Genomic DNA, 8,732 nt, shown 5'->3' on the forward strand with positions numbered 1-8,732 from the left:
GTCCCTGAGCTGGTGAAAAAGGACCTAAATATCTCTATAGTCCAGCAAGTGAACGTACTGCCTCCAAGTGATTGGAGAGCAGTCATTTCCAGATTCTAGCTGGGCTAATAGGATCTCTCTCTCTCTCTCTCTCTCTCTCTCTCTCTCTCCCTCTCTCTCTCTCTCTCTCTCTCAGGGAAATCCATAATTAGAATCAGGAGTGTTCAACAAATCAGCGGAGGTCACTTGAACAGAGAAATATGCTTCAGAGCTATGGGTTGGTCGTCTTCTACCTGCCAGTGGAACAAAATGCTGTGCAAAGTTATGCAGAGAGTCACATGAGGGAAAGACACAGGACAATTCCTAATGTCTTTAGTTCCTGGATCCAGTGAATTCCTACTTTGTTTGGGAGGCCAAAGAACTTGGGACAAAGGCCAGTACATCCAAACTGTAAATCGATTGCCATTTATCACACATTTTCATGAAACAAGAGGCCAAATAGCTTAATGGCTCAAAGCCCCGACAAGGACACAGACTTCCTGGGTAAGTTTCTTAGTATCTGTTTCCCCAAATGTAAGATATAAATGGTACCTTTCTCATATGATTTTTGATGATTCAATGAGTGGCTATATGAAAAGTCTTCAGAATAATGACTGGAACATAGAAAGTACTGTATAAATGTTAGCTATGACTCAAATTTGTTTTCTTCTTCTTTCTCCCATTTTATAAATGGGGAAAGTAAGACCCCGAAAGTCAAGGGTTTTGTCCAAGGCCATGTAGTAATCCCATAGTTAGGCTAGGCCTAGAACTAAAGTCTTCCAATCCTATGTGCAATATTTAATTCATCACCCTAAATGTCCTGCAACCAACCACCAGTGCAGAGTTTCCCTGGGAAAAATGTTAGAACAAAAGCCTTGAGGGTATTATGAAAGCTGATGAGAAACAGCTCTCTTGCTCTGCTCCCAACTGGAGAACTAGGCTACCGCAACTTGGCCTGCCCAGCTGGGCCTCCATGCCTGTATAATCGAGGGAGAAGAAGAGGGCTTGGTAATGATAATACAAGATTTTGAGAAGTATCTTGCAAAGAATCCTGCAGCCAAAAATATGTCTGCTGATGTTTAGGCAATCAGGAAGTGCAGAAATCATAAGGAACCAACACCAATGATCTCAGTTACCAGAGACACAAAGTGGGTGATTCACAGGAGGACGCCTGAAGCTACACTCCAAACCTCCACCTGCCACCTGCAGAAGCCCTAGCCTGGTCACCACTGACAGAGTAATAATGGTCTCTCCTTTCCTCTGCTTTGAAAATCTCACACGTGCACCTCTCATTTGCAGGACACAACCCAGAACTGTGCTGTCGAGGGAATCTGGGAAACATAGTCTTGAGGCTTCCAGCCTCCAAAATATAGGGGAAGTGAGGATGAATCTTAGAAGGAAGTGAGAATGGTGCTGAGATGCCAACAATCTGATATGGTCTACCCCTTTGCCTAGTCAGTGAAATTCATATACATTCTTCTGTCCATATTTAACTTTCAAAGAACAGTAATGTTTTCCTTAATACAATGTAACTATCCCTCATATGAGTAGGGATGTTGTTATAGGCTGAATTGTGTTTCTCCAAAATTCATATGTTGAAGCTCAATCCCCAGTACCTCAGAACGGACTACTTTGAAAGAGGTGTTTAAGTTAAAAGAGACTGTTCGGATGGGCCCTAATCCAATCTGACTGGCCTCCTTACAGGAAGAAGGAATTTGGAGACACAGAGATACCAGAGGTTCCCATTTCACTTAGAACTTTGCATGGTTTTGAGTAGAGGCGGGAGCTGATCTAACTCACATTTTTTAGGTGATCTCACTGGCTGCCATGTTGCAGATAGAAAGTAGAGGCCAGGGTGGAAACAGGGAGACCCTTTTGGAGGCTGTTGTAACAGTTTGGGGAGATGACAATGGCTTGGACCAAAGTGGTGGTGGGGACGGTAAAATTGATCAGATTGGAATGTATTTCGGAGGTGGAGCCAACTGAATTGATGATGGATCCCATGTGGAGCATGAGAAAAAGAGAGGTGTTGGGAATGATTCTAACATTTTTGGCCTGAACAACTAGAAGAATTAAATTGTTACTAAACTAAAATAAATCTTGGGACTTCTCTGGTGGCGTAGTGGTTAAGAATCCACCTGCCAATGCAGGGGACATAGGTTCAAGCCCTGGTCTGGGACGATCCCACATGCCTCGGAGCAACTAAGCCCATGCACCACAACTGCTGAGCCTGCACTCTAGAGCCCATGAGCTGTAACTACTGAGCCCGTGTGTCACAACTATTAAAGCCCGCACGCCTAGAGCCCATGCTCCGCAGCAAGAGAAGCCACTGCAATGAGAAGCATGCGCACCACCATGAAGAGAAAGCCCATGCGCAGCAACGAAGACACAATGCAGCCAAAAAAAAAAAAAAAATCTGGGGGAGGAGAAGGTTGGAGGTGCCTGCATTCAGGAGTAGCTTCAAGGTTTTGGTTGTAACATGTAAACTCTGAGGTGCCAGTTAGTGATGTAAACAGAGACATGAAGTAGAAATTTAATCTACAAGTGTACACTCAGGAGAGAGGATGAGACAATGAATAATTTGGAAGCCGTCAGTGTACTTAAATCCATGAGACCAGAGGAGATCACTTAAGCCAATGATTCTCCAACAGGATGATCCACCCACTAGAAAAAATTTTGGAAAATTGCCAGGACGTTTTTGCTGGGGGAGGTTATGTATTCATGATTAGGGTGGGGCGCACTATGAGGCTTTAGTGGGTGGGGCCGGGGCTCCTCGGCATCCTGCAATGCACGGGACAGTCCTGCATAACAGAAATTGTCCCGCATTCCATATGATTTTCAAATGTTCTATCAGGGGCTTCCCTGGTGGCGCAGTGGTTGAGAGTCCACCTGCCAATGCAGGGAACATGGGTTTGTGGCCCGGTCTGGGAAGATCCCACATGCCGCGGAGCGGCTGGACCTGTGAGCCATGGCTGCTGGGCCTGCGCGTCTGGAGCCTGTGCTCCACAACGGGAGAGGCCACAACAGTGAGAGGCTCGCGTACCGCAAATAAATTAATTAGTTAATTAAAAATGTTCTATCAGACATTCATCTGGTAAAAAATATGTTTATTATTTATCTCAACATAGAGCCTAAATCTATTCTCCACATAAACACCGAGTATTCGGGGTATTGTTTTAATATACACCAAGTTTCCCAGGAACGCCATTTCCATGTAATTGATGCAAGAGGGTGCTTGGTCTTGATTCGAAAATCAGCAACATGGCTTCTCTCTGTATTTGAGATGCCACTCCAGTTCTCCTGGGTCAGTCTGCATGTGCCTCTTTGGCAGACACAGTGATTCTAGGAACGGCTGCAAGCATCTGATGATTCCATTAGGGCTTCTGGTGAAGTTGTGCAAAATTTTTGCATATTCAAATATATAATACTTTATACATTAGTTTCCTCTTGTTTTTCCTTGTAATACAGGAAATTCAATTCATTATTTTGAAATGATGTGTGTAGACTGCTTTGAGGGATATACTTCATTTGTCCCTCTCGACCCGATCTACTCTCTGCTCTACTGCACCCTGCTACCTGCCCCAGGAGGCCAACTTTCATAAATGACATCAACCAGCCCCCTTGCCCAGTGGCTTCCTGTGGGGTTCAGCCAGAGGGAGATACCACTCCCTCCTCTTGGTCCTTCAGGCCCAGGGATGGCAGACACGTCCTCTAGTGCTTCCTCATTTCTTGTTGGTTCCCTTCACTTTGCCCAACCTTTGTCAATAATCCCTTTATAAAACTGGCCTTGATTGGACTCGGCTTGAGTGTGCCATCTGTTTCCTGCCAGACCCTAACTAATACAGTAGCTACATTATTTCTCAATTTCATTTCAGGACAGTAAAGGGCAAATTACAAAAGATTTGTTATAAAAAAGGAATAAATCCAGAATGTGGAACATTCTACAGGGCAATTGAGCTGGTTTCTGCAATAAGTCAATGATATGAAAAATAAAGGGAAGAGGAGGACTGCTGGCAATGAATAAAGTTGAAAGGATACGGCAGCAAAATATAATGTGAAGACCTGTTTGGATCCAAGTTTGAACAAATCCACTGTAATAACACATATCTGAGACATTAGGGAAAGTGTAATTATGGACTGGATATTAAATGATACCAAAGAACTATTTTAAATGCTGTTAGGTATGGTCCCGGCATTGTGGTTTTGCAAGACAATGGCCCATGTCTTTAAGAAATGCATACCAGGGGTTTCCCTGGTGGCGCAGTGGTTGGGGGTCCACCTGCCGATGCGGGGGATGCGAGTTCGTGCCCTGGTCCAGGAGGATCCCGCGTGCCGCAGAGCGGCTGGGCCCATGAGCCATGGCTGCTGAGCCTGCGCGTCCGGAGCCTGTGCTCCACAGCCGGAGAGACCGCAGCGGTGAGAGGCCCGCGTACAGCAAAAAAAAAAAAAAAAGAAATGCATACCGATCTTGCTTGAATTACAAAAGAAAGAGAGAAAAAGAAAAAAAGAAATGCATACTGAAGTAGGTAGGAGTGAAATGACTGGTGTCTGGGGATTTGCTTTCAAATCCCAGACTTCTGCAAAGAAAAAGAGAAAAAGGGATAGATAAAGCAAATGGGGAGAAGTATTGTTAAATATTGAACCCAGGTAATAGATATATGGGAATACATTGTACTATTCTCTCCACTTTCGTTTGTATGTTTGACATTATTTATGATAAAACATTTAAAAAATAAATTAAATTAAATTAAAAGGGAGTATTGGATCTGATAGCGTTGAGAGCCATCGACCAAGTGTAGACAAGAGAAGAGGTCTGAGACTGGGTCCTGGGCACTTCAGGTAGAGGTTGGGAAGATGGGAGGAAAGCCCCAGAGGGAAAAAGAGAACAAAGAGAGAAGAGTGTCCCTGTGAGGTCAAATGAGTTTCAAGGAGGAAGTGATCATCTGGGCTGTAGATAAGCAAGTAAGAGGGCAACTGACCACTGGACTTAGCAACATGGAGGTCATTGGTGACCTTGACAAGAGCAGTTTTGGTGTAATAGTTGGGGCAAAAGCTGACCGGATTAGAGTCCAATCATCCCTCTCTCTAGATACTGCTCTTTGCTCTGCTGCCTGTTACAGCACTCCCTGCGGCTAGGGTAAGTGGACTGAAGTGGGTTCAAGAGAGAATGGGAGTAGACAAAGTAGAGAGAGAGGATAAAGGCAATCTTTTGAGATGTGTTGCTATAAAGTAGATTAGAACAATGAGACGGTACCTAGTAAAAAGTGTGCTGTCAGAGGAGGGATTTGGTTTGATTTTATTTTCTTTTTTTTCTTTTTTTGGCTGTGTTGGGTCTTCATTGCTGTGCATGGGCTTTCTCCAGTTGTGGCGAGCGGGGGCTTCTCATTGCGGTGGCTTCTCTTGTTGCAGATCATGGTCTCTAGGCACGCGGGTTTCAGTAGTTGTGGATCACAGGCTCCTGAGCACAGGCTCAGTAGTTGTGGAGCATGGGCTTAGTCATTCCGCCGCATGTGAGATCTTCCCGGACCAGGGATCGAACCCATATCCCCTGCATTGGCAGGCAGATTCTTATCCACTGCGCCACCAGGGAAGCCCTGATTTGGTTTTTAAGACAGGAGATAACATGGCCTGTTTGTATGCTGCTGAGAATGAATCATTAGAGAGGGAGTAATGGAAGATGTGAGAGAGAGAGAGAGAAAACTATTGTATGATGAATGCGCTCGAATAAAGGAGTGCAGATACTGGTGGGTAGGTTGATGTGTAGGTCGTAGAATGTAGAAGTTCTCTTTTGATTGCTTTTCTAATGAAATAAGAAGCAAGATCACCATTTGAGAGTGAGGGTGGAGAGGAGGCTTTGGAGATTTGAGAAGACAGAGGGTGTGAGATAGTCAGTTAAGAGTGGAAGAACAAATGGACTTGGGAAATGAGTAGCATCACAGGCCCATTTATAGTGAAACTAGCCAATATCGTTGTGTCTTTTTCTCAACCATGTTGAGTCTGCGATTTGGATTTAAACAGGAATGTATCCAAGCAAGATCTATATAGAGGAAAGAGGGCAAGAAAGTAATGATAATGATGAGACCATGGACCCCAAGAGGTAAGTAGGCAAGGTGAAGGGCAATAAAAAGTTGGTAGGGTCAATGGGCTGGAGGTCCTGAAGAGGTTAGAAAGTTAATGGATTCACGATATTTAAGAGAGTGAGCCAGAAAGATAAGCGGTGATGGTCAATAAATGGGATGCTTTAAAATAATGAAAATACCAGCTGGAACTTTAAGATCGATGAAGATGTTTTTTAAATTAAATATATGGAAGTTTCATAGAATTAATAAGTGAATTTAAAAAGGCTACTGGATACAAGGTCAAGATACAAAACAAATGTATTTCTGTCGATACATACTAGCAAGAAACAATTGGAAAATGAAACTTAACAAAACAATACCATTGGAGCCGGTGTCCGGGGCCACTGGTGGGACGTGTCCAGTGCTTGGCGCAGCAGGAAGCAGCGACGATCTCGGGCCTGAGTTCCCGGCGCCAGCCCGTTTCCTTTCCCGCTGCCACCACGCTCAACTTCTTCACCATTTTCTCCAAAGGCGGCTCGTGCTGTGGTGCTTCCAGGGCATGAGCGACTCATGCACCCGGCTCATTAACGCGTTGATTCGTTCGGTACGGTGGCAGGAAAGGAGAGGTAACAACTCCTTCACCCATGAGGCACTCACGCTCAGGTATAAACTGGACAACCAGTTTGAGCTGGTGTTTGTGGTAGGTTTTCAGAAGATTCTAACATTGACATACGCAGGCAAGTTGATAGACGCTGTGCACCGGCTGTTTTGTGACAAGTACCGCACTGAGATCCGACAGCAACGTGCCCTAAGTCTATTGAATGGTACTTTCAATTGCCAGAATGACTTTCTGCGGCTCCTTCGTGAATCAGAGGAGAGCAGTAAGATCCGTGCTCCCACAACCATGAAGAAATTGGAAGATTCTGAAAAGGCCAAGAAACCTGTGAGGTCCATGATTGAGACACGGGGTGAAAAGCCTAAGGAAAAAGCCAAGAACAGCAAAAAAACAAACAAACAAGGGGACCAAGAAGGAAGGTTCTGATGGCCCTTTGGCTACCAGCAAAGAAGTCCCTGCAGAAAAGTCAGGTCTCCCAGTGGGGCCTGAGAACGGGATAGAACTTTCCAAACAGGAATTGATCTGCAGGAAGTGAAAAGAGTTCATTCAGAAGCATGGGAGGGGTATGGAGAAGTCCGGCAAGTCCAGTAAGTCAAATGCTCCCAAGGAGAAGGGCAAAAAAGTGCCCGGGGTGTGGGCACTGGGTGGCTCTGCTAACAGAGAAGTCTTGGACTATTGCACTCCCACCATCAATGGAGCCCCTGAGGTGGCCCCAGCCGAGGGCATCAACTAGATTCGAGGGACTGGGTGTGGGAGGCAGCTTTAGGATCTGGACCGCAGCAGCTCAGATGACTAAGGGGCTGCTCAAAACTCCATCAAACCTAGTGCTACCAAGGGGAACCTGGGTGGCATGTTTGGGATGCTGAGGGGTCTTGAGGGTTCCAAGAGCTTGAGTCGTGAAGACATGGCATCTGTGCTGGACAAGATGCATGACCATCTCATTGCTAAGAACGTGGCAGCAGACACTGCAGTGCAACTCTGTGAATCTGTGGCCAACCAGCTGGAAGGGAAGGTGATGGGGATGTTCAGCACGGTGACTTCCCAAGCAAGCTCTCCAAGAGTCCCTGGTGCAGGTTCTGCAGCCACAGCACTGTGTGGACATGCTCCAGGATATCATGGACGCCCAGCACCATCAGCGCCCTTACGTGGTCACTTTCTGTGGTGTGAATGACATGGGGAAGTCTATTAATCTTGCCAAGATTTCCTTCTGGCTGTTAGAGAATGGCTTCAGTGGCCTCATTCCTGCCTGCGATACATTTCGTGCCGGGGCTGTGGAGCAGCTGCGGACACACACCCGGCGTTTGAGTGCCCTACACCCCCCTGAGAATCACGGCAGCCACACCATGGTGCAGTTGTTTGAGAAGGGCTATGGCAAGGATACTGCTGGCATTACCATGGAAGCCGTTGCCTTTGCACATAACCAAGGTTTTGATGTGGTGCTGGTGGACACAGCTGGCCGTATGCAAGACAATGCCCCTCTGATGACTGCCCTGGCCAAGCTCATTACTCTCAACGCACCGACTTGGTGCTGTTTGTCGGGGAGGCCTTAGTAGGCAATGAGGCCGTGGACAAGCTGGTCAAGTTCAACAGAGACTTGGCTGACCATTCTATGGCCCAGACACCTCGGTGTCCTTACCAAACTTGATACCATCGATGACAAGGTGGGAGCTGCTATTTCTATGACCTACATCACAAGCAAACCCATCGTCTTTGTGGGCACTGGCCAGGTCTACTGTGACCTATGCAGTCTCAATGCCAAGGCTGTGGTGGTTGCCCTCATAAAGGCTTAATGTGGCTCTTGGCCAATACCAAATCACCACTTCCCCCCAAAGCCCCCATCCCTGTATCAAGAACATGCTCTAGAGAATGTGAGCAACTTGTCTTCAGCGTTGTTCAAAGGCAGAGTGAGAGGAGCTCCGGGCGGGGGCTTGTAGCCCCTCCTAACCCCACTCCCAGTTCAGCCCAGCCTCCATCTGCAAGGAGGACCTAATCATGTTACAGTCACTGCCCATTACCCGCCCCCATCCCCACGCTCCTCC

The 8,732-nt window shown here is 46.4% G+C and overlaps 1 pseudogene across 1 annotated transcript; it reads left to right on the top strand.

The window, feature by feature from the left end:
- The first annotated feature begins 485 nt into the window (after window positions 1-485).
- LOC309832400 (signal recognition particle receptor subunit alpha-like) lies at window positions 486-8,483 on the top strand (annotated as a pseudogene). Its single transcript has 3 exons — window positions 486-522; window positions 6,037-6,115; window positions 6,466-8,483. The product of its transcript is annotated as a signal recognition particle receptor subunit alpha-like (transcript).
- Window positions 8,484-8,732: the final 249 nt, after the last annotated feature.

Source organism: Grampus griseus (genome assembly GCF_964374135.1).
Source record: "Grampus griseus genome assembly, chromosome: 1".
NCBI classification, from domain to species: domain Eukaryota; kingdom Metazoa; phylum Chordata; class Mammalia; order Artiodactyla; family Delphinidae; genus Grampus; species Grampus griseus.